Raw genomic sequence first — 22986 nt, 5'->3', positions numbered from 1 at the left:
TATGTAGAGCGTGGCTCGAATCGGAAGTCTGTTAAGTCTAGGGGATTCGAGTCCTACTCTCAGCATTGAAATTACTCAATTGATATTCCATACCAACAAATCATCCGTTAGGAGTTCGACACTCCCCGCATATTTGCTGTAGGAAACAGTTGACACAGGACCAGACTGCCCATAACATATAGACTTAAGTGCGTCAATATTTACATCGTCAAAAAGCGATTGGTTTCCGATCATACCACAGTCAACCACAGCACATGGAACATGGGGTCGTGTGGGTGGGCGTACGAGAGACGGGACACCAGCCTAATACAGGCTTCACTCCGTGTAGCTACCTATTCGGATCCGGGTTAGAATTGGTCTTCAGCAACCAATGCTTGTCGTCGACGAGAGGCGACTAACGGGATCGGATGGTCAGGCTCGTTGACTTGGTTGACACATGTCATCGTATCCCAGTTGCGTAGATCGATGCTCATGATGTTGGTCACTGGATTGTCTGGTCCAGACCCATATACACTTGTAGCTTGAATATTACTGAGTGCGGCGTTAAATAACAAACAAACAATATTCCGTGTAGTGCTCCCTTGTCCGAAACCTCCCCGCCTGACCCCTACCCCGGCACTGCTGAAGCTGTGCCACCCGTCCCCTGATCAGTCGGACAGCTGGTAGTCTGGACCACGTACTTTTGCGCTATAGGCGCACATTGCCACATTGAAAGTGGTCAAATGGCTGAGTGGGTCAGATCTCTGACTGGCGATTAGGTGCCTTACTCTGTAAGTGAGGGTTCGAATTCCGGTTGGGACTCCGACCAAAAGGTACTACATCTGCACTTTACTCGGAAAGTGCAATCCCAAATGTAACCTTTAAAAAGAGATGGTTTGTTTGCATTTTTATTGCCAGGTGAGATCCGATGCTTTCATTCATATCAACTTTTAGGTTTGTATTTCTCAGATATCGAAGACAGTTTTTTCAAAAATTCCAAATTCATTCCAGTAGTTGAAAAGAACGGATATATCTCTACAAAATGAATATTGTTTCATATGATTGATGTCGGTATGTTGAAACTTTTCAAGAAATTCTGAATTGTAATTACGTCTATGGACAATATATCAAAGGCTTCAAAAGCCAGCTAATGTCGTGTCCATTTCCTAGACTTCATTCTTGACAGTACGCGTCACCAGACAATAGGTTATATCAAAATATGAGCGATACAATATAACCAATAAAAGAACATTGTCTGGCATGCATGTAAAAAGGACTACTGTGTAATACGTTGAGTAGATTGCCTGGTACGCAGACAGTTAAAAACATTGCGATTTGACAAGTTGTTTCATCTCTGGTGGGTGTACGCCTGCATCGTGGACACGTTTGTCTGCTGTAGTCGTCTTGAAACGCCATGTCGACAGGGCACTTGAAGGAATTGGTTCATGAGATGAAGCATTCTCATGTGTCATAATTTGTTTGAAAAGAGCGTTCTGGAACTTTGGCAGATCGCAGTCACGACAACTACATTGTCGTGTAAGCCAGTTTCGGTTTAAAGAAACAGTGGTCAATGAGTGAGTGAGTTTTTTTTACGCCGCTTTTAGCAATATTCCAGCAATATCACGGCGGAGGACACCGGAAATGGGCTTCACACAATGTACCCATGTGGGGAATCGAACCCGGGCCTTCGGCGTGAAGAGCGAATGCTTTAACCACTAGGCTACCCCACCGCCCCCAAGTGGTCAGTCAAGAAACAATCGAATGATCATTTAAATCTGTTCTTTGTGAATGGGTTGGGTTGAAAACTGTCGCCTCATTCATCAGAACTTCCCTTTTACATAATCTACTGGAAGGGTGCTCAAAAGGTGAGGTGAGGTGAAATGGGGTTTAACGTTGCACTTAAGAATATTTCGCTCATATGACGACGTGCATGCGTGTGTATGTGTGGCTGCTTGTACTAGCTCAGACTGAAGCTGGTTTTATAGTGCTAGCTCACTGAGATACCATGCCGCAGTTAAGCATGAATATCCCACTTAGACACATTATAGTGACTCAGAGCCGACCAGTCCTTGTTGTACCCAGTTATGCCAGGCAGGGAACAACAAGTACCATATTTTAACGTCTTTTGGTATGACGCGGCCGGGGATCGAACCCGCGACCTTCCACTCTCCGGGCGGACACTCTAACCACTACACCACGGAGGTTGCAGGATGTAATCTGATAAAACTGTGATCAAGGATCATAATCAGGTTGAACCTGTAATTCGATTCCACAATTAGCATAACCTGCCAGTTTAGTGACGTGATCTGTATTTTATTGTACCGCCCTCAACCGATTTATCCATGATACGTCCTAAGACATAATCCGCTTCCAATATGTATCCTTTAATATACAGAGTTCTTGTCCAATAGAGCAACTCTAAAGTTTGACAAGCCAAAATATACGAGGCATGTGAATACGGGTGAGTGAGTGAGTTTAGTTTTACGCCGCTTTTAGCAATATTCCAGCAATATCACGGCCGGGGACACCAGAAATGGGCTTCACACATTGTGCCCATGTGGGGATTTGAACCCGGGTCTTCGGCGTGACGAGCCAACGCTTTAACCATTAGGCTACCCCACCGCCCCTTCACAAATAGAATAGTCCTGGATCATATCAGTAGAAGCCCAGCGGTTAAAGCGTTCGCTTATTATGCCAAAGACCCGGGTTCGATTCTTCACTTCGGTGCAGTAAAGTAAAGCAGTGCATGGTGTCCCTGTCGTGATGTTACTGGAATGATGTTAAAAGCGGCATTAAACAACACTCACTCCGTATGGGAACGACCAGTGCAAAGAAGGGATAGGAACACGGGGTAACGCATTCGTAAGTACTCGCCGTGACCTACAAGAAGACCCGTACCCTTATCGTACGCCATTATTGTCAAGAATCGTGGCAAACCAGTCAAATCGCGCGTAGTAAAACGCATTTCGAAGCATGAAAACGCATTTCGAAGCAGCACCATCGAACTTGGAAACTTCGCTAAACTATGCAAAGCACAATTTAAACATAAACTTTGAGCTGAAGGATGAGAAACTTTCAACACTGAAACATATTTACAAAGGGAATGACTGTACTGCTGTTTTGCCCACGGCATATAGGATATTCTGGGAGTAGCCCTGTTTGGAAATTCAGAGTTATCTTTCCTTGGTAGTAGTACATTCGTTGGTTTCACATTACTTTTCAACTCGCTGTGCGCATGCGCAGAGCGTGTGATAAATATCCACTGCATGTTTCCGGTTTGGTCGTATGTTTACCGATAGTGTAAATAAACGCTAAATAAAAGATGTTATGAAAATTATTTACGTTGTGACAACTGTTCACAGCTGAGTACATACTTCCATTTGCCTATGGTTTTCAATAATTGATGTCCTATTTTGGTTGCAATTCCATTAGAGATGTGTTTGTTTAGTTGTGAGAAGAGGATGTGCGGGAAGGACGGTGGTGGTGAGATGTCTTTATACAAGAGCTTGTTAACATAAATTAAGCTATTAATTAACTAATCCCGGCCTCATAAATCAATCATAAAGCCGTTTACCACCAAGACACATGACCCGGACGAATCGGGGTATCCATCCGCATGATCGGCGGATCCTGGTACGAGCAAGGTATACAAATGTCACGGCACGTTCCCCAGGCGCACCAATGACTACGATTCACGCCTTATTACAAAAACGGTATACATTTGAACCATGCAATTACTGCACTGGGACCTACGAACGAGTACGGCTACACGCTGTAGTCGGTACAGTTAGCCATGTTTCTGCTTCTTTGTTGTCATCACGGTGGAGGACACCAGACTGAGAATCGAACCCGGGTCTTGGACACGACGACGCAACGCTTAATCATCTCACCTAAACTCTCCACACACACACACACACACACACACACACACACACACACACACACACACACACACACACACACACTGCACACCCGGCCTTCGCACACAGAGAATTCTGGCCAGGTGACTGAGGACTCCTCGTAATCGAGTCTGGACCAGCTAAACCAGTGATTAACAATATGAACATTACATCCTGCTATCCAATCTTCGGTAACTTCTCCAGAACTTCCAGACTAGTCTCATGGTCGGGAGGGCGGTGGGGTTGCCTAGTGGTTAAAGCGTTGGCTCGTCACGCCGAAGACCCGGGTTCGATTCCCCACATGGGCAAAATGTGTGAAGCCCATTTCTGGTGTCCCCCGCCGTGATATTGCTGGAATATTGCTAAAAGCGGCGTAAAACCAAACTCACTCACTCACTCTCATTTTCGGAATACTAAACATGGCCACTCACAAGCACGTCACACTTCATGGGGGACCTTGGGTCACGAGGTTATCTTGAGTAATTGAATGAGTGTTGTAAAGATGGAAACGGTAAATTTGAAAACCAGATCCCCCGAGAAAGTCAGGGAGGGTCTCCATTCCCGCCGTCTGAACAAACGCTCGTCTCATGCAATATTCAACAGCAAACGCAGATTAAAGTCAGTACTCTTGGCGCAGCATCCAATACGGTACCTGTGATTAACGGTAAACTAAACCCTGGTTCCAAAGAACTTTGCATTAATGGCAAAGCTCGCTTGATTTCCATCACAAGAAATCACTTAGGCCAGATGGCAGCCATTAAGCGAACAAAATTTAGTAGTTTTAGTCCGCTTGGACATTCGATTTCTAACTTCTTGTGACGGAGTCACTTCTCAATGAAGCCAACGCCAGCGATTCTCTAAAAACGCCGCGTTATTGAAGCTTTCAAAATTATTCCCGGCTTCACAAGCCTTCATTTGGGATTGCGGATCAGCGCCAAAGCCGTGTTCATTTCGTTGACTCCATTGTTCGGTTTTGACAGTACTCGTCATCAGACGATATTGCCTTGGAAGCCCGACAATGAGTCGGTTAAGGGCCGACCGTATGAAGCTGGTTTTTTATACACTCCTAATCACCATAAACTTTCTATTTATTATCAGGAATGATATTGGAAGTTTCTTTCATCTGCTGATTCTGGCCTGGCCTGGCATTTAGTCATAAGTCTGTCCCCGTAGACAAGATTTAAGTCTTGAAGACGCAATCCGAAGACCGCTGTTCATACACAGATACCTTGGAGGTCCCACCTTGGAAATATACGATAAGTGATAAATTGCGACCGAAATTATGATTTATGTGAAATATCATATTAGCGAAAAGGATTTAAAAGTAACATCTTCTTGAAATATGCACGCAGCATGTTCTTTTGGGATAACCATAAACTCCATCTCCTGAGCTGAAAAGCAAATACCTACAAAATGTCCACAGAAACGATCGATTACGATTGGGTGAACGGGAACGAACACATGATCTGACGAGGTTACGATGGAGGGGAGGGGGGAGGGTGTGTGTGGGTGAGTTGTTGCGGGGGATCTAAGACTTTTTTGGTTTTGTTCTTGTTCCCTGATGGTATTGGTTCTCACACGTCTTTTGAACGTTTCTTGTCAAGTATGGACCAAATGAACCGGTGATCGATATCATGAACACTACACCCATCCGCGGGGAAACCGGAGCCATTTTAACCGCGCATCCACCGGTGATAGAGGAAGGGTTAGTTTGCTGTTTACAGTGCGTGAGTGAGTTTGCTTTTACGAGTGAGTTTTATTTTAGCATTATCCCAGCCATATCACGGCTGGGGACACCAAAAATTGGCTTCGCACATTGTATCCATGCTATTTGCAACAGGTTGTATTACACTGGTAGGGTAGCTTTGGGACAATGCCTTAGCTGGAGCCCTGAGCCCAGACTTGGATGGGGATCGGGTGGACAAAATGCCTGACCTGGATGACTGGTGTGTAATCGCATCTTGATGGCATCACGTGATCATGCTATCACCCACCAGGTTACTTGGGTCGGACCTGAATACCCTCCACGGATGAATGTGGATGACCTTTGCATGAGATAATATTCATTCTGTATGTGAACCATTCAATCCACATACACGTCAGCTTGACATTCAGGTGCTTTGGGTATAGTCTGTGTCCAGCCCACAACTCATCCCCAACCCTCTGAACCCCCCTTCTTAAAAACACAAAAACAAAACAGAGAAAAACCAACAACAAAAACTGCCAACGCGCACAGCCCTCAGACGTACACCACAAAGTCGCAGGAAGCATCTAACGGAATCGGTCAGCGTCCTGACCAAATTGGTGAACCTACCCGTGAAGATCTGGGTTAGAACTGGTCTTCAGCAATCCATGCTTGTCGTAAGAGGCGACTAACGGGACCGGGTGTTCAGGCTCGCGGACTTGGTTGACACATGTCATCGGATCCTAATTGCGCAGATCGATGTTCATGCTGTTGATCACTGGATCAGACTCGGTTATATACAGACCGCCCCCATATAGCTGGAATATTATTGAGTGAGGCGTTGAAAACAAACCAATAATTATTTTGGACCATATGGATCACTAGATTATTGGACCCAGCCTCGATTAAATACATACCATCTTCTAAAAGCGGAAATAGTTGCGTCGGCGTTGAAAAAGAAACAACCACATCTAAAGTTTACAGTAAACAGGTCCTTATTTTTTCTGGTCCAACATCGAAGACAGAGTCAATCATTACACAACATCAAGTATTTTTTGTCTTCAAATATCGACAATATGTCAAGTGACATTACACCTTGCTCGGAGCTTTAATCTAACCTGCATAGTGCAATTAAGCCAATGCGTCTTCATAAACACGTATCTTGACCAATGACGACTGACACTGCAAACAGTAAAACATGATCATTTGCGCTTAAGGCACCAAAACAAAAACACAACAATAAACGTTTCATTCCAAAGTGCTGGAGGTAATAGATCTGATTTGTAACCACGTGAAATTATATATCTTTAAAGGAAAAACTATTCAATAAAATATTAAAAAACATAAAAAGACACAATTTCTTGTTGAAGAATCATTCCGTTCTCCATCAGACTGCTAACTGCATGGTTGGAAGAAATTTATGTTTCACGAACAAAACAAAGTTACCGAAAAAGTAACTGAAAAAAGTTTCATTCTAAAGTATTAATATTCTCCGAAGTTTTTTATCAAATTTCCAAACGCATGCACAAAACAAATCGCTGTTTATTGCCGTAAGACATGGAAATATAAAAGGGACATTTCATGCTTGTGTATAATAATTTTCCTCGTTGTTCTCTAGCTTCTAAATGCATTGCCAGAACAAAGCAATGTTCCAGTGATAAAACAAAGATTATCACTGATAATGCTCTCCCGAGTCATCTGGCTGTAAAGACTCTTCGTCTTTCCTTTGATAATCTTGACGTCTTCGGGTCAGCCAAAACAGCGATATTCCTTTAGCAATTCCTACATTTCCAAAGACTTCCAAAGAGACTTACGGAAGTCGTATGAGTCTATTGTTCTTTGAGTTGCGGAACCCAATCATTATAAAAAAAAAGACATACAGCATCCATCAACTAATTGAGCGTAATGTCAATCATAGGATTCTGCAAGAAATGGTTATTTACCGACCGGGGTAATACGGTGAAATAGTTCTGAGTGGGACACTACACAACAAACAAACAAACAAACAAACAAGAACATTCTCGAGCTTGAGAATATTTCGCTCATATGACGACGTGCATGCGTGTGTATGTGTATGTGCGGCTGCTTGTACTAGCTCAGACTTAAGCTGGTTTATAGTGCTAGCCCACTGAGATTCCATGCCACAGTGAAGCATGAATACCCCACTCAGACACATTATACTGACTCCGAGCCGACCAGTCCTTGTTGTACCCATTAATGCCGAGCGCCAGGCAGGGACCAACAAGTACCATATTGTAACGTCTTTTGGTATGACGCGGTCGGGGATCGAACCGGCGACCTTCCATTCTCCGGGCGGACGCTCTAACCACTACACCACGGAGGCGGTCTGCATGTAATGAGGACAAAAACCAATATTCTTCCACATGATCGATTTTTAAAATTTGAATCTGGGTGGGAATGTTTTTTAAAATATTTATAAAAACGCTTTTGTTCATTGAACATTTTTAAAGCAGGAAACAATTTAAAACTTTGATTTAAACTCATACATCGACCAAGTAAGTTCGGAGACAACACGTCCATGTTTAAAAAAACGTACAAAGACGTTAAGAGGTATTTCCACCACCATAGAATTTCACACGAGAAGACCTGTCAAAACCACATTAATCACGGCAGATTTCGAACCTTTTAATACATCATGTTTAATCTGGCAAATGTGTTTTATTTGAATAGTACTCAAACCTGATGGCCCGTGAATGTCTCGCGTTTAAACAAGCCGAGTAGTTTAACTTCCGAAGCCATTAGGTCCGACAGTCGAATACCTCCTCAATGGCGGACCTTGAAGTGAAGATGAATTATGGGGAATAACGGCGAGCTTAATGATCTTCAAAAGGACAATTTCCAACCGTCCTCTGAACTCTGCTTCTGTATCCATCCATCTTCACTGGAAGCTGTACCGTGGAATTCATTGTTGCTTAGATTTTATGCCAACAATTAAGAAGTGACGTTAAAAGGAATACATTTGAAACTTTTTAACGTTTTAAGTGGCATTACGCCACAAAAACAGCTCAATGGGAATTACAGAAGCATTGACTTGAGTGAGGTTACGCATTAAAGGGTCATTCAGCTACCTCAATACACTGATGCCACTGAGGATACGGTGACATCGCTCCTGTGCTTCAGAATCTGAATCCGTGGAATATCAATACAGTAGCCTATTTGAGGATGCTTTAGAGCTGATATGAATATCTAGAACCGAAACCTAACCAGTGTGTTTTTCAAAGGCGAGTGATTGTGTGCTTCTTTGTTCTGTAGAGCCGCTGTTACCAATATCCCCGAAATGACGGTAAATAGTCTGTAAATAGTCGCGCCTGGACCAGACAATCGAGTGACTGATACCATGATGATAGATGCAACTGTACAATGAGATGCATCAACCGAGAGAGAGAGAGAGAGAGAGAGAGGAGAGATGAGAGAGAGAGAGATAGAGAGAGCGAGAGAGAGAGAGAGAAAGAGAGAGAGAGAGGAGAGAGAGAGAGAGAGACTTGCTCTAGAGAGAGAAGAGAGGAAGTAGAGAAGAGAGAGAGAAAGAGAGAGAGAGAGAGAAGAGAGAGAAGTCTAGTCAAGCGGACTGTAGAGACCCCAGTTGGTCGTTTATTATTTTCTAGGGTGTGCTGAATCATTTGAACGCATGGAAGTATAGTAATTCTGTCCCTCGAAGAGTCAAGTCTAGTCAAGCGGACTGTAGGACCCCAGTTGGTCGTTTATTATTTCCTAGAAGTTATCATTTAAACTATTAGTGTTTACCTGGAGACTTGTGCAAGTCTAGTTTAGACTACATCGGGACAGACAAAATATATTGCAACATATATATCAATAGATAGTAGATTTGAACAATGTATTTCGTTAACGATAATACCTAGCGGTCCCAGGACCAGTCAGATTTAAGTCCTGGCCCATTGACATACTAAACCGCAGTTTAACATGAGCCAGTCCTTGTTTAATCCCCTATAGTGCCGTGCTGGGTAACAACAAATAACATTCTCTCACCCCCTAAGGTTTAACGGTGCCGAGGATCGAACCATCGGCCTACCACTCTCCGGGCCATGGGAACTACAAAAGTGGTCTGTGAAGGATTCCGAAAAGAGAAAAAAAAACATTTTAATTCCCATTTGATATACAGCGACAAATTAGATTTCAAAAGCATTGCAATACCTCAACGCCATAGTCACAAAAGTTGAGAGGTATTGTACAACGCGTAGTTATGTGAGTTACCATGGCAACGGAAAAAGGTGGAGTACAATATTTATTCACTGCTATGCAAACCTGTTCATTGTTTTAAGCCTGCCGAGTCTCTGCATTCACCTCCCGCGGGATCCTGCATGTCGTAATGCTGCTTCTGCTATGTTAATGACTTAAATGAGCTGTAGAACGCTCTGAGTCATCCAATAATTGCTTGTAACTATTTATGATGTTAAATAACATCACCGCGGGTCATGTGATTAACAAGCATTTCTGGCTGCATTCTGCCTTCAGTCAAGTCGGAGTCGACACTCCTTGCTTGTCAGGCTGCATAAACATATGGAGTTTTAACCGAAATAGCCGTGTTTTGCAGTAGCCAATAATGTAGAGCCATATGGTCCCGTAGCTCACTTGACTTGTGAGTGAGTATTTTTTTTATGCCGCTTTTAGTAATATTCCAGCAATATCACGACAGGGGACACCAGAAATGGGCTTCACACATTGTACCCATGTGGGGAATCGAACCCGGGTCTTCGGCGTGACGGGCCAACGCTTTAACCACAAGGCCTACCCTACGCCCCTCACTTGAAGTATGAGTGAATGACGTAAGTGTGGTCATATAAAACGTCGAATTGTAAGAGGCAATGTAAGTTTCATTTTCAAATATTGCCAACTGAGGCGTAAAAATATATGCATTCACTTCCATGTCTTCATGCATTATCAGCTGTTACAGATCAGTCTAAGATTCTGCCAAAACAAGGAAACCGTCGTTATCGCCCCTGGCAACATGATCCCATTTTCCAGACTTCCAGATTCACGCTACTCCGCCAGCCCGAGACAACAAACTTTTGCTGAGGCCAGGTAAATTCCTAACAAGAAGACAAAGTCATCAATATCCCCCGCAATGGCAAAATACTCTTCATGATTATGTCTACGAGTTATGATTATGTCAAATATTTAGGTGTGTATATAGAAAAGTGGCAGGAGAGTATTGAAAGGTTTTGAACATTCTGCTCCAGAAAGGAGCACTATCACCAATTTCAGTCTAAGTCAAACTTGTTGCCATGGAAATGACAAAAATATTTTATTCAGAATTCCGAAACTACCAAAAGGCACCAGTACACCACCAGATCTATCTATGTGCCAAGTTTGGTGAAGAAATAGTGAACAGTTTTAGAGTTCAGCTCCGGAAAGGAGCACTACCACAATTTCAGGCTAAGTCAAACTTGTTGCCATGGAAACGCCAAAAATATTTGATTCAGGATTCCAAAACTACCAAAAGGCACCAGTACACCACCAGATCTATCTATGTGCCAAGCTTGGTGATGAAATAGTGAACGGTTTTAGAGTTCTGCTCCGGAAAAGAGCACTACCACCAATTTCAGTCAAAGTCGAACTTGTTGCCATGGAAATGACAAAAATATTTTATTCAGAATTCCAAAACTACCAAAAGGCACCAGTACACCACCAGATCTATCTATGTGCCAAGTTTGGTGAAGAAATAGTGAATGGTTTTAGAGTTCTGCTCCGGAAAAGAGCACTACCACCAATTTCAGTCTAAGTCAAACTTGTTGCCATGGAAACGCCAACAATATTTAATTCAGAATTCCAAAACTACCAAAAGGCACCATAGACCACCAGATCCATGTATGTGCCAAGTTTGGTGAAGAAATAGTGAACGGTTTAATGTGCACGGACGGACGGAGTCCATTTTAATACCCCCCGCAAAACGCGTTGCGGGATAATAATGGTGGTCCTAACTAGCTAATTTCATCTTGCTAAAGTTAAGACTGTAGAGAGAGGACAGGAATATATAGAAAGTAAACAAGATTGTCGTGTTCAAGTAGAACGAGCTGTAAGCTCTTGAGGAGTAAAGTTCCGACAAGCCGGTAAGCACTGTAAATGGTACTGTATAAAGTTATGACTTATCCTTGCATGCACGCACCAACACGCGCACACACCTGCATGTACACAGATGCATCGCTATATACATGTACGTATTTTGAAAGCTATATAACGCCATTTTCTCCTCATATAAATTAAAGCCACACTGAGACATACCGAGTCTATGTTCTGGTTCGCCAGAGACGAGAATATTTTATCAGTATCTCCCACAAGAAACAAAACAAATCCTTATGTATCAAGTGGATATTTATATGGATTGACATAATCCCATACTCCCTCGAAGGTTGAGCATACCAACAACTTTCTGTAAAGTTACCCGAGTGTTCACAGAACCTTAACGTTTGACAGAAATATTTTCAGTCTAAATACTTTTATGTATTTAAATAGGATATATTGAAAAATAAACTTCGGACAATATTTGGGTTGGAAGTAAAGAAATAAAGTGTAGCATCTTGCCTAAATAGAGTTTCAAAATAAAAACTATGTTATACGTAGCAAATTAGGAATGTGTGTCATGTCGTAATGACATAAGATTGATCGCATGAATTCACTACATAGATCTACTTCGCTTTCTGAGCTGCTGTCGGTACTGTTTCAGCTAACCTTGGGCTAAGGTTGATATGTGCGAATATATGTAATGTCATTGAGCGAAAAGTTAACATTTGTATTGTTATTATTGTCTAGTGACGCTGTGGCGAACGCCTGTTTTCTCCTCAACACTGCACTGAAGAAGCGAGTCAACTCCCCACTATGACGTCAGGTCATGTGAGGTGAACACTACTCATTAATTCTCGGTAGTTTCCGGAACACGAGTACTATTTTATTAAAAAAATAACAACATTGTTTGCTATAAATATTGACTTTAGAAAAACAAATATTCTCAAGTTTTCATATGCCTTCTAAATGACTTGATTTCCGATTTTGTATGTATATCCCCTTTAAAGTAAGTGGTTTTGGAACTAAGGAAGCGTAGTAATGTCTAAAATGTAATTAAAAAATGAACAAAAAAACCAAAACGGACTCAAACAGAACATTACCATAGGGAATGTCGCGGCTAAGTGTAAGAAACAGCAAGAAACAACACGATGCTGTAAACAGATCTGACTTCTCAGAAACGAAAGTACAGCTGAAGTAAACGAGTGGTTGACAGTATGAGCACGGGTCCACATAAATGATACAACTGTTTATAATCACTTCGTAACTATTAGTTCCCACCGGTCTACCACAAGTATCGCGATTTGAGGGCCAGTTCCTTCAACAGATCCCAAAGGAAAGTATTAACTGAAATCAGATACTTATAAAACACCGATTGGAATTAAATCTGGTAGATTCCAGTATTTAACTAACATCAAACATTTTAACGTATTCCTGCCGACTCTTAAGAGTCCAATTAAGTCTCAAAATGAGTTACCAAACTCTACTTAGAGCGTTCATACGAAATACGAACCGATCTATTTGAAGAATTATTTTGTCTTCAAGCCCAATTAAAAACTACTTCAAGGGGGATAACCGCTACAAGATCTACAGGTGGGGTTTGATTTCCGAAGACGACCACCTGTGTCCAAGTCGGGGATTCCCCAGCCGATCAATCTCCCGCGGAAACAGAGGCGCCCTCTTGTGAGCAGCACGTGCTAATTACGCCAGGGACTTACAACTAGTTCTTTTCATGTATCCCCAAGGTCGACAGGGGGTGAAGGGATCGATCTCGGAAGACGATGAAAGTTTTAAATCCATTTACATAGATATTTGTGTTAGCCTTTGGGCTATATAGCTCGGGATTACAAAAGGTGCATCGACAAGAGTGTAGACAGTTTTTCTCGATCTCACCACCCCAAGCGATTTCCGAACTACCCGTCAGAGTGTAGAATGAATAACCACGATTTGTAGATATTCCGGGCGCCATCTGTTTGGCGTCCTCGCATGCCAAAACAGCGGACACTGCAGCGGGAACCTTCAATTGCAGAACCGAAATAAACATATATGTAATATGTCTCATGTACTTAATTCGACAGTATGAATCACACACTTTCTTCTGTAGACATACCTTATGATTATGGAATATGGTTTCTGGGATATTTGTTCATTAACCAAGGATAATTCTTTGAGACATCTGAACTTGTTTTTAGTAAATGGCCTCTTGTTATTAGTAAATGACATCTTGTTATCAGTTGAGCGAATTTCCAATACAACCACAGGTGTTACCTCAAGTTTGTTTTTGTTGTTGCTAAGCAACGATTATCTTATGGCATCATTGATATTGATGTAATGTCTGGCTATAACTGATTCAGAGGGTTATGTCAATATATTCCAGACATATTCAAGCAATATTGCGGGGTCCTGGATATTATGGAACCTTGGACTTCATCAGCAATGAATGAATGAATGAGAAAAAGCATAATATTATTTCGATCGCTCTTGCATTCATCGACATCAGTAATGCTCAGCTATCTCAAACTCCGTTTTTACGAACGGACCTTTATCTCGATACCTGTTATTACGAACGTACATTATCTCGATACGTGTTAATAGGAACATACCTTTATCTCGATAGCTGCTATTATGAACGTACCTTTATCGCGATACCTGCTATTACGAACGTACCTTTATTTCGATGCCTGTTATTACGAACGTACCATTATCTCGATACCTGTTATTACGAACGTACCGTTATCACGAACCTGCAATTAGGAATGTACCGATATTATTCCAGCCATATGACGGTGAGCTTTAAATAAATACGCCTAATCCAGTGATTGATATCACAAACAAATACCGTTGCCATAAACTAACGATCAACCAAGGCACCGAATCGTACTTGCCTCTTTTTACCTTGCCTCTGTTCGAATTCGAATCCGAATCAAGAGGACAATCGTTATGGTGACCGTCACCGTCATCGCTATTGTTGTTGGTGTAGTTGGTTCCGCTAAAGACGATGTGGAATGTGGTAGACAGACATTAACAGACAGATCACTCCTGTCTGGAAATTCAATTCCGTTATCTTCACCCCGTTCCAAAATAAACACATTATTGGTTATCTGTTATACTAATCCACGAGGCAGCTTGGCGCTTTCACAGACACATGGAATCCAGCTTATAAGCGTCTTCGCGTTTAACAGAGACGTGGCTCACAGCGCAAGCTGTTATTGTGAGCTATAGTAGACTGAATATAGTTTTACGCCGCTCTGAGCACTATTCCAACAAAAGCACCGAGAGGTACTCCAAAATATGTATTTGGACGGTGTACTCATGGCGAAATAACGCTTAACCTCAAGGTTACGTACACGCGTCATGTAACACCGAAAGTGGCATCAGTTCTTATGTTTAATTTAAGGTTATCATGCAATCTTTACAAATTCTAACATTGCTACAAATTCCTCTCTTTCTTATCATTTTGTATATTGGTGCTTAAATTGGCAGCGAAAGTATTCTGATAATTTCAATATTTCAATATAGAATAACAATTTAACGAGTCGTCTAACGTCGCCGTCAGCAGTACTTCAACTATGAGATGGCGTCTAAGTATTCGAGTCTGGACCAGACAATCCAGTGATTGACATTATGAGCATTGATCTACACAACTGGGATACGATGACGTGTCAACCAAGTCAGCGAGCGTGACACCCGATCCCGTTTGTCGCCTCTTACGACAAGCATGGGTTACTTAAGTCCAAGTCTAACCCGGATCTTCACCAGTATGAAGGAACGACCTGATACAGGTACCACAAGACAGTGAACCATTTTGGTGACACCACAAGCACGGCATGGTACTGACAAACCCAGAAACGGAAGCGTGGCAAATTGGGATTCGCGCCCAAAGTAATGAGTTTCCGGCGTGCCCAAGGGAGGTAACTCGTCGTGGCGAATTGCGGCACGGTGACGACATGGCCACAAGCCCACAAGGCTTACTCACACTGCCCTGCCAAACTGACCACGTAACTCACTTACATGAGACATTCAGACTGTAATGGTCACTGCTTTCATCTCTCACTCGGACAAAGCGAAGGCGAAATGTCAGTAAAAAGATGTCTTAACCGACCTCAAGAAGAAAGCACGGCACACTAAAGCTTCGTACGTTGACCTTCAGTGACATACAGTGCGGGCAAATCTTGTTTCCTGTGAATTGTTTCCGCCGACTCCACGTTTTTCATCTTTGACTTGGAGGGTTCACGCCGAAGTATTTACCGACGAGTCTAAATCTGTCAGCATCACCAAACTGACATATGTGTCCCAGGCGTCGATCAAACAATCACGTGGTACGAGACACATGTCACGTGGTGCAATGGCGATAGTCAAGGCTGTCAAACATTTTGAAACTTGTGACACCTGTCAACATGTCTTGTCAAAACACCAGCGGTTATTGCAGATCAAGTGTGGTGCGCGAGAGATTACATTCATGCAACAGCTACTGCGAATGCACGTGCAGTCCGTGCTTGTCATGCGACAAAATGTACCGGGCGAGGAGACATGTTGCCTCAGCCTGTCATCGAATACCGAAGTTGCAAACCGTTACTCGCGATATCAGTCACTGCTTTGAAAAGATTACAGCGTCGAGGATAGTCTGTCTCACAGTCCCTGAACCACATTATTTTCCCTACAGCCTAGCCCTCCCTACAATGTAGTCTGTCTCACAGTCCCTGAACCACATTATTTTCCCTACAGCCTAGCCCTCCCTGCAATGTAGTCTGTCTCACAGTCCCTGAACCACATTATTTTCCCTACAGCCTAGCCCTCCCTGCAATGTAGTCTGTCTCACAGTCCCTGAACCACGTTATTTTCCCTACAGCCTAGCCCTCCCTACAATGTAGTCTGTCTCACAGTCCCTGAACCACGTTACCATTTTTCCCTACAGCCTGGCCCTCCCCAATGGAGTGCAATGTCACAGTCCCTGAACCACATTATTTTCCCTACAGCCTGGTCTACAATGCAGTCAGTCCCTGAACCACATTATTTTCCCTACAGCCAGCCTAGCAATGTAGTCTGTCTCACAGTCCCTGAACCACATTATTTCCCCTACAGCCTGGTCCCTGAACCACATTATTTCCCGAACCACCCTACAGCCTGGCCCTCCCTGCAATGTAGTCTGTCTCACAGTCCCTGAACCACATTATTTTCCCCTACAGCCTGGCCTCCCTGCAATGTAGTCTGTCTCACAGTCCCTGAACCACGTTATTTTCCTACAGCCTGGCCCTCCCTACAGTCTGTCTCACAGTCCCTGAACCACATTATTTTCCCCTACAGCCTGGCCCTCCCTACAATGTAGTCTGTCTCACAGTCCCTGAACCACGTTATTTTCCCTACAGCCTGGCCCTCCCTACAATGTAGTCTGTCTCACAGTCCCTGAACCACATTATTTCCCCTACAGCCTGGCCCTCCCTACAATGTAGTCTGTCTCACAGTCCCTGAACCACATTATTTCCCCTACAGCCTGGCCCTCCCTACAATGTAGTCTGTCTCACAGTCCCTGAACCACATTATTTTCCCTACAGCCTAGCCCTCCCTACAATGCTAAAACTCTAAATGAAACAAGTCTAGATTTCTTCAGGTTCTGAATCCCCCATCTCACTGGGGCCACTTCTCAACTTAAATGGGTTTACTTGTTACTATCAAAAATATATACATGCATATTAGGGACTAAGTGGTGACTGTGTTCGTTCCCCTTTTGAAAACTCTTGAAGCAAGAAATACCACATATCTGAAACACTATGATAGGCTCAAAATTGTAGCCCTTAAGCCGAATTTATGAAATTATATATTTCTTGTCAACCGTCTGATGTCCGCTACGTGTGTTCTTTCAAAGACACACCGGTTGTGATTATTGATTTGCAATGTGTCATCGGATGTCGACAATCCATTCCAGCTGAATCCGTCATTGTTCGCGAATTAAATTATCGTGTTCTACACAAATGAAATAACAGATATAAAAGCAGTAACTGACAGCATGAAATTTCAGTTTTGTATTTTAATTAATGCTTTCACGCGACCTCATACGGTACGGCTGATATGATACGGCGATGGTTCTGAATACGATGAATGTTTCAGTAAGCGACGACTTGAACTTCAGAGCCATGTTCAACAGTATTATATATATATCTTGGCGTTTCATCTTGGATTTGAAATTCGCTAATCTACCATAAAGTGTTGAAAGTAAAGCCCTGATAATGTTCACTATATTCTCAGCTCCCTAAGAAATATACAACCCAACCTAGAAGGCTGAGTGCAGCGTTCGAAATACCTCTCTGCACGACCGCCCGGGACGGGTTATTTTCAAGACTGCCAGATTCTCAAATTAACCTCCCCGACGGTCGGGTTAAAATTTAGACATGTATATCAAGATATTCATCATATTTCAGGAAAATAATCATTCTTAACTCACTCACAAATGTGAAATTAACAGTTAATTCTTTTCTTGAATTGGCATGAGTTTTTTCAATATTTTAATTCAATAATACTAAGTAAATACTAAGCATTTTTTGTGGGCAAGTACGTTTTGGTCAGGGCTGGCAAGTTTTACATCTAACCAAACCTGTGGTCTGGCTGACAGTTTTGAGAGCGTCATATCCTGCTAAGAGTCATCCTACCGGGTACCCACGCACTGCTTGTTGAAGCAGCACAAAGACCCAACGTATTGTTCAGAATGCGGCGAAAAGAACTCTCCAAGTCCAGTCCTGAAAACTGACGCCCATCCCACTCTTCATTCACCTGGTTTGTGTCCTGTGCACTATACACAAGACGTAACATCTCTTTAACAGTGAAACACACACTGAACACTTATTAGTGAATAAAAGGAACGGATGTGTGCACTGCAACTGCGAACGACCTTGAGACAAACTAAAGGTCATGGTCACTGTTAAATATATATGTCAATATGTGATATCTATATGAAATACAATAATCGTACAGCATTATTGCATTTCCCTCGACGGAGCCTATATTCCTCCATTTAAAAATAGATACTGCCTACATTAACAATTTAACAGTGCTACGGAAATCTATTTGCATATTTAGCCAACATTTGGGTAAGAGGTCCTCTGTCTGCAAGGTCATCTGAGGTCATATCTCGACAATCAATAGATATTCACTCGTTGTCCCACGTTTACCATGCATCGTAGTTGCTTAACATTCAATACAGTGTGAGCATGCCGGTCCAGAGGGAGATCTAGTCCACGCATCATCATTCCGTCATTAATTAATCGCTTGGCTTCATTGATGTAATTTTAATTTGTGAATGAAATATGATCCGAAGTCCGACGCTACAGTAAGCCAAGATTATAACCAACTCAAAAAGTCCACTAATTTAGCTCGTTAGAATCGTAGTTCCTTGAACACACGCTAAAATATTCAACCAAAGGCAGTTCGTTACATGAGTCCGTTCGTTTTAAACGCAGTATTCGGTGTACTTCTAGATAGACCTGAAGAGAACGAATGCTTAGTTCATAAAACGGAGAACTGAATTGAAAACGTAGTATATGAGTAAAAATGTAATGGCCCATTTTTTTGTGTTTTCACGAACATCAGTCAAAATTCGTCTTGTTTTGAATCGTGTCATTTTAACACAGTTAAGATAAATTACCAAATTCATTAAAGCGAACCTGACGCACACAAATTAATCATCTTCACAATTTCTCACGCAAGGATGAAATTCCGAGCGACGGATCTCACAACAATGCCAATTATAATTCCATTAGTACATAACACAATGAAAGAAGCGCAGTCAGGTTGTCGGCACTAACCGATACCAGTGCTAATGTGTAGAGACGCCTGACTTGAAACTCGCGAGCTTAGAATCAGAGCTATTATAGATCGTGTATAGCCAAGCGAGTCACGCGAATGTCGTGAGATTTCTGCCGTTGCAATCTGTCATTCTTGAGCGTTCTTGTAATATGGGAACCAGAATGTTTTAAGCAGGCGTTTATTTAGACGAAAGCAGCAATCAATGATAACAAATTGTGAGGCAGGCCGATTATGGCAGGTCTTTTTTCCGAAATTAGTCAGAATTTACAACCGAGAGCATCAATTGTGTCATTTATGTTCAACATCCCTCTGCATCTTAACTGTTCCGGAATAACAATCAGCTTCAAATCCGCCAACGCGAGTGCGATACATCAAAACACGGTTTATTTTTAACCTTGACGTCATGTCAACGCTGGCGATCGATTTCATATCAAAACACACGGCGAGGAAATCAAAACATAAACATCGTGAAGCACGTGCGATCAGTGACGCATCGATTCCAACTGAAATGTAAACCGCGGGGTGTAAACAAGCCGTTATTTATGTCGACACGTATTTCTGATGTTTGTGCAGCTGTCTAATTAAACGTAATTACATTTATGTGACCATAAATACCATCTTAATAAGTCTAAACTAGATTTGAACCAGACTTCCTATCGTAGTGCTGTCAATTAAAAATGACCGGTTCCTTTTGTATGGGGATATATACATACACCGAAATCAATAGAAAGACAGCCTACTCTTGGTAAAAAGAATGCAGGTTCAAGCAGCCCCAAACGAAGACTGGCGTGGGTTAGACATGCTCTGGGGAGCAGTGCTCGGGGTGCTATTTTTATCCTGTTCGTGAATGAGCGCGGTTTAAATGGAAAATGAGAGCGATGCAGGGGGTCTTCGAGGTTTCGGATAACATCAAGTAGTTCCACCTACCTTCTTGTTGTAGAAGCCGATGGTAAAATCCAGGAAATCTCAGTCAGGGCTGTGGTGCGTTGTTAGTTAATTCCTTAATTAGGTCACAAAGAAGTAAATGACTTGTAAAAATACTAAGTCCGTCAACTTGTTCAAATGCCACGAAATTAACTATAGGTTACGTTGACTGATGACGATTCACCCTGTGAACGATTTCCGCAATATAAACAGCGTCTCTGTTACATCCTTTATAGAGGTTAGCGATGACGGGGGTAGGGATGCGCATCCCCCAAACACAGCATCATCAACACAGTTTGTGAGCAACAGGTTACACGACAGTGTCAATAGACGCGAGTCCTCATTCGCGATGTCAGCTCGACTTGGCGTTACAGTCACGAGACACAGTCCGCTAGGTTTTATCTCGGATTTACCGAGACGATATTCACTGACTGCCCTCGATCGCGTGCCATGAACGCTGAAGCATTGCACATGCCAACAAATAGCGTCTGTGTGCGTCGCCTCTCCACTCGCGTAAACGACACATTTCATTGGGTTCTTGTGTGTGGAATCACAGGCGTATCGAGTTCGGCTGCGTTCGGGAGCGCCGCTTCCGTGTCGCTGGTTTGGGTTCATTCACCTAGGATTGGTTCTCGGAGTTCCTTCTTGAATTGAGAACGCTGAGTGGGGCTACCTTCAACTGACTGACTGAGTTTTAGTTTTACGCCGCTTTTAGCAATATTCCAGCAACATCACGGCGGGGGACACCAGAAATGGGCTTCACACATTGTACCCATGTGGGGATTCGAACCCTGGTCTTCGGCGTGACGAGCCAAAGCTTTAACCACTAGGCTACCCCACCGCTCCGGCTACCTTCAAGTAATGTTTGACTAATAGTATGAAAAGTCCTTTGTTAAGTACCTCTACCTCAGAAAATGAGTTTATCGTGTTCTTGTTTTTAACCGTTCACGGGTGCATCTAGACTAACGCTTTGTCTTTGAGTTTATACTCTTATTTAAATTGAAAAGGATCACCAGTGAACCTGGGGAAATCTAGACTTGTTTCATTCAGGGCTTTTGCATTGCTCATCGTTTTCAGGCCCCAGCGGCCCCGGACAAAACATGATCTTCCCACTTTCTCTATTGGACACTGTGAAATGACACCAAGTTCTCAAGTCCGGAATCTTGGTGTAGTATTTGACTCATCTCTCTGCATGGAACCACATGTCAACAGTGTTTGTAGCAGCGCTTATTTCCACATTCGGAATATCGGCCTGATCCGCACGTACCTTGATGAGAAGACAACGAGTGCTGTGGTACAGGCGTATGTAACATCATACATTGATTACTGCAACTGGTTGCTTAGTCTCTCACGGTCCATGAACCACATCATTTTCCCTACTGCCAAGCCTCTCTGCAGTGCTAAAGCCCTTAATAAAGCAAGTCTAGATTTCCTCTAAATCTATGGTCTCCTTATGGCTCCTTTTCAATTTAAATGGGCTTGTTTGTTACTATCAAAATTATATATATTCAGAGACTAAGCGTTAGTCTACTCGTTGATCAGTGGTCTTCCAAGTCACGTGCTTCACAAGCTACAGAAGTCCAGATTTTAGCCGCAAGATTGATCAGCAGAACAAAGAAGATGGAACACATTACCCCTGTCATGGAAAATCTCCACTGGCTCCAATACAAAGTATTGCTTCTTGTTTTCAAATGCGTCCATGGACTGGCTTCAGAGTATCTTTCACAACTTGTAAAACCCTATGTTCCAACTCGATCTCTTCCCTCCAGTGACAAATCTCTAGTGCAAATTCAATGTACAAGAACAAAGTCTTTTGGTGACCGAGCATTCTCTTTAAATGGTCCCAAACTCTGGAAAAATCTACCACAAGAACTTCGATCACTGACTGAACTTGAATCTTTCAAAAGCCAGTTGAAGACTCATCTTTTTATCATAGTTACTTGTAGCTCCAAAGTGAACTCCGACAGCGCCTTTGGGCGATTACATGGGATTCTGGCGCTATACCAGTATTTGTATGTATGTATGATGTATTGCAGGGGGTGGGGGCAGGGTTGGGCTTGGTAGTAGGGAAAATAATGAGGTCTAGGGACTGTGGACAGACAAGGGTGCATCAGCAAGTCATGCATGATACGAGCTGCAGAGTATGGATGTGGTTTGTTTGTATATGTTTTACGATTGGTTATAAAACACTGCTCAGTATTTTTATTTTGGTTCATTCCGGTTTATGAACTATTTATAGAGACCTAATAGAACGAGCAGAAATCCAAATGCGATTAAATCACTTTTGTTTAAATCAATATAATTTTGTATGGATTTGCGAACTTGGTGCATCATTTTCGTGCCTGTTCTAAATCAAACGGACCCTGGCACCAAAGGCATCCAACTTAAATGGTCCCCGTGACTCTTATTTGTTTGGTGCTTATGTTCTGTACTGGAAGGGGCGGTGGGGTGGCCTAGTGGTTAAAGCGTTGGTTCGTCACGCCGAAGACCCCGGGTTCGATTCCCCACATGGGCACATGTGACGTCCATTTCTGGTGTCCCCACCGTGATATTGCTGGAATATTGCTAAAAGCGGCGTAAAACTAAACTCAGTCAGTCAGTCTGTACTGGAAGTGTTTTGGTTTAATGTCCTACTCAGAACTCACTGACATTGACGTCGGTCTG

The 22986-nt window shown here is 42.7% G+C and overlaps 2 long non-coding RNA genes across 3 annotated transcripts in view; one reads left to right on the top strand and one right to left on the bottom strand.

Annotated features, from left to right (window-relative positions):
- Positions 1-6343: 6343 nt before the first annotated feature.
- Positions 6344-20886, bottom strand: LOC124281020. Its single transcript, XR_006899819.1, has 3 exons — positions 20326-20886; positions 6681-6744; positions 6344-6380 (listed from the first exon to the last, which is right to left on the bottom strand). It is a non-coding gene; the product is annotated as an uncharacterized LOC124281020 (long non-coding RNA).
- The window catches only part of LOC124281021, a 29158-nt gene continuing 13416 nt past the window's right edge, over positions 7245-22986 (top strand). For both annotated transcript variants that reach the window (XR_006899821.1, XR_006899820.1), the window contains exons 1-2: positions 7245-7255; positions 8875-8877. This is a non-coding gene — a long non-coding RNA (uncharacterized LOC124281021). The remainder of the gene's footprint in view (positions 7256-8874; positions 8878-22986) is intronic.

The sequence above is a fragment of the Haliotis rubra genome, unplaced genomic scaffold (assembly GCF_003918875.1).
Source record: "Haliotis rubra isolate DU_JTF1 unplaced genomic scaffold, ASM391887v1 Scf278, whole genome shotgun sequence".
Taxonomy (NCBI): domain Eukaryota; kingdom Metazoa; phylum Mollusca; class Gastropoda; order Lepetellida; family Haliotidae; genus Haliotis; species Haliotis rubra.
Note: the sequence above shows the minus strand (reverse complement) of the source record. Positions and strands in the feature narration are given on the sequence as shown.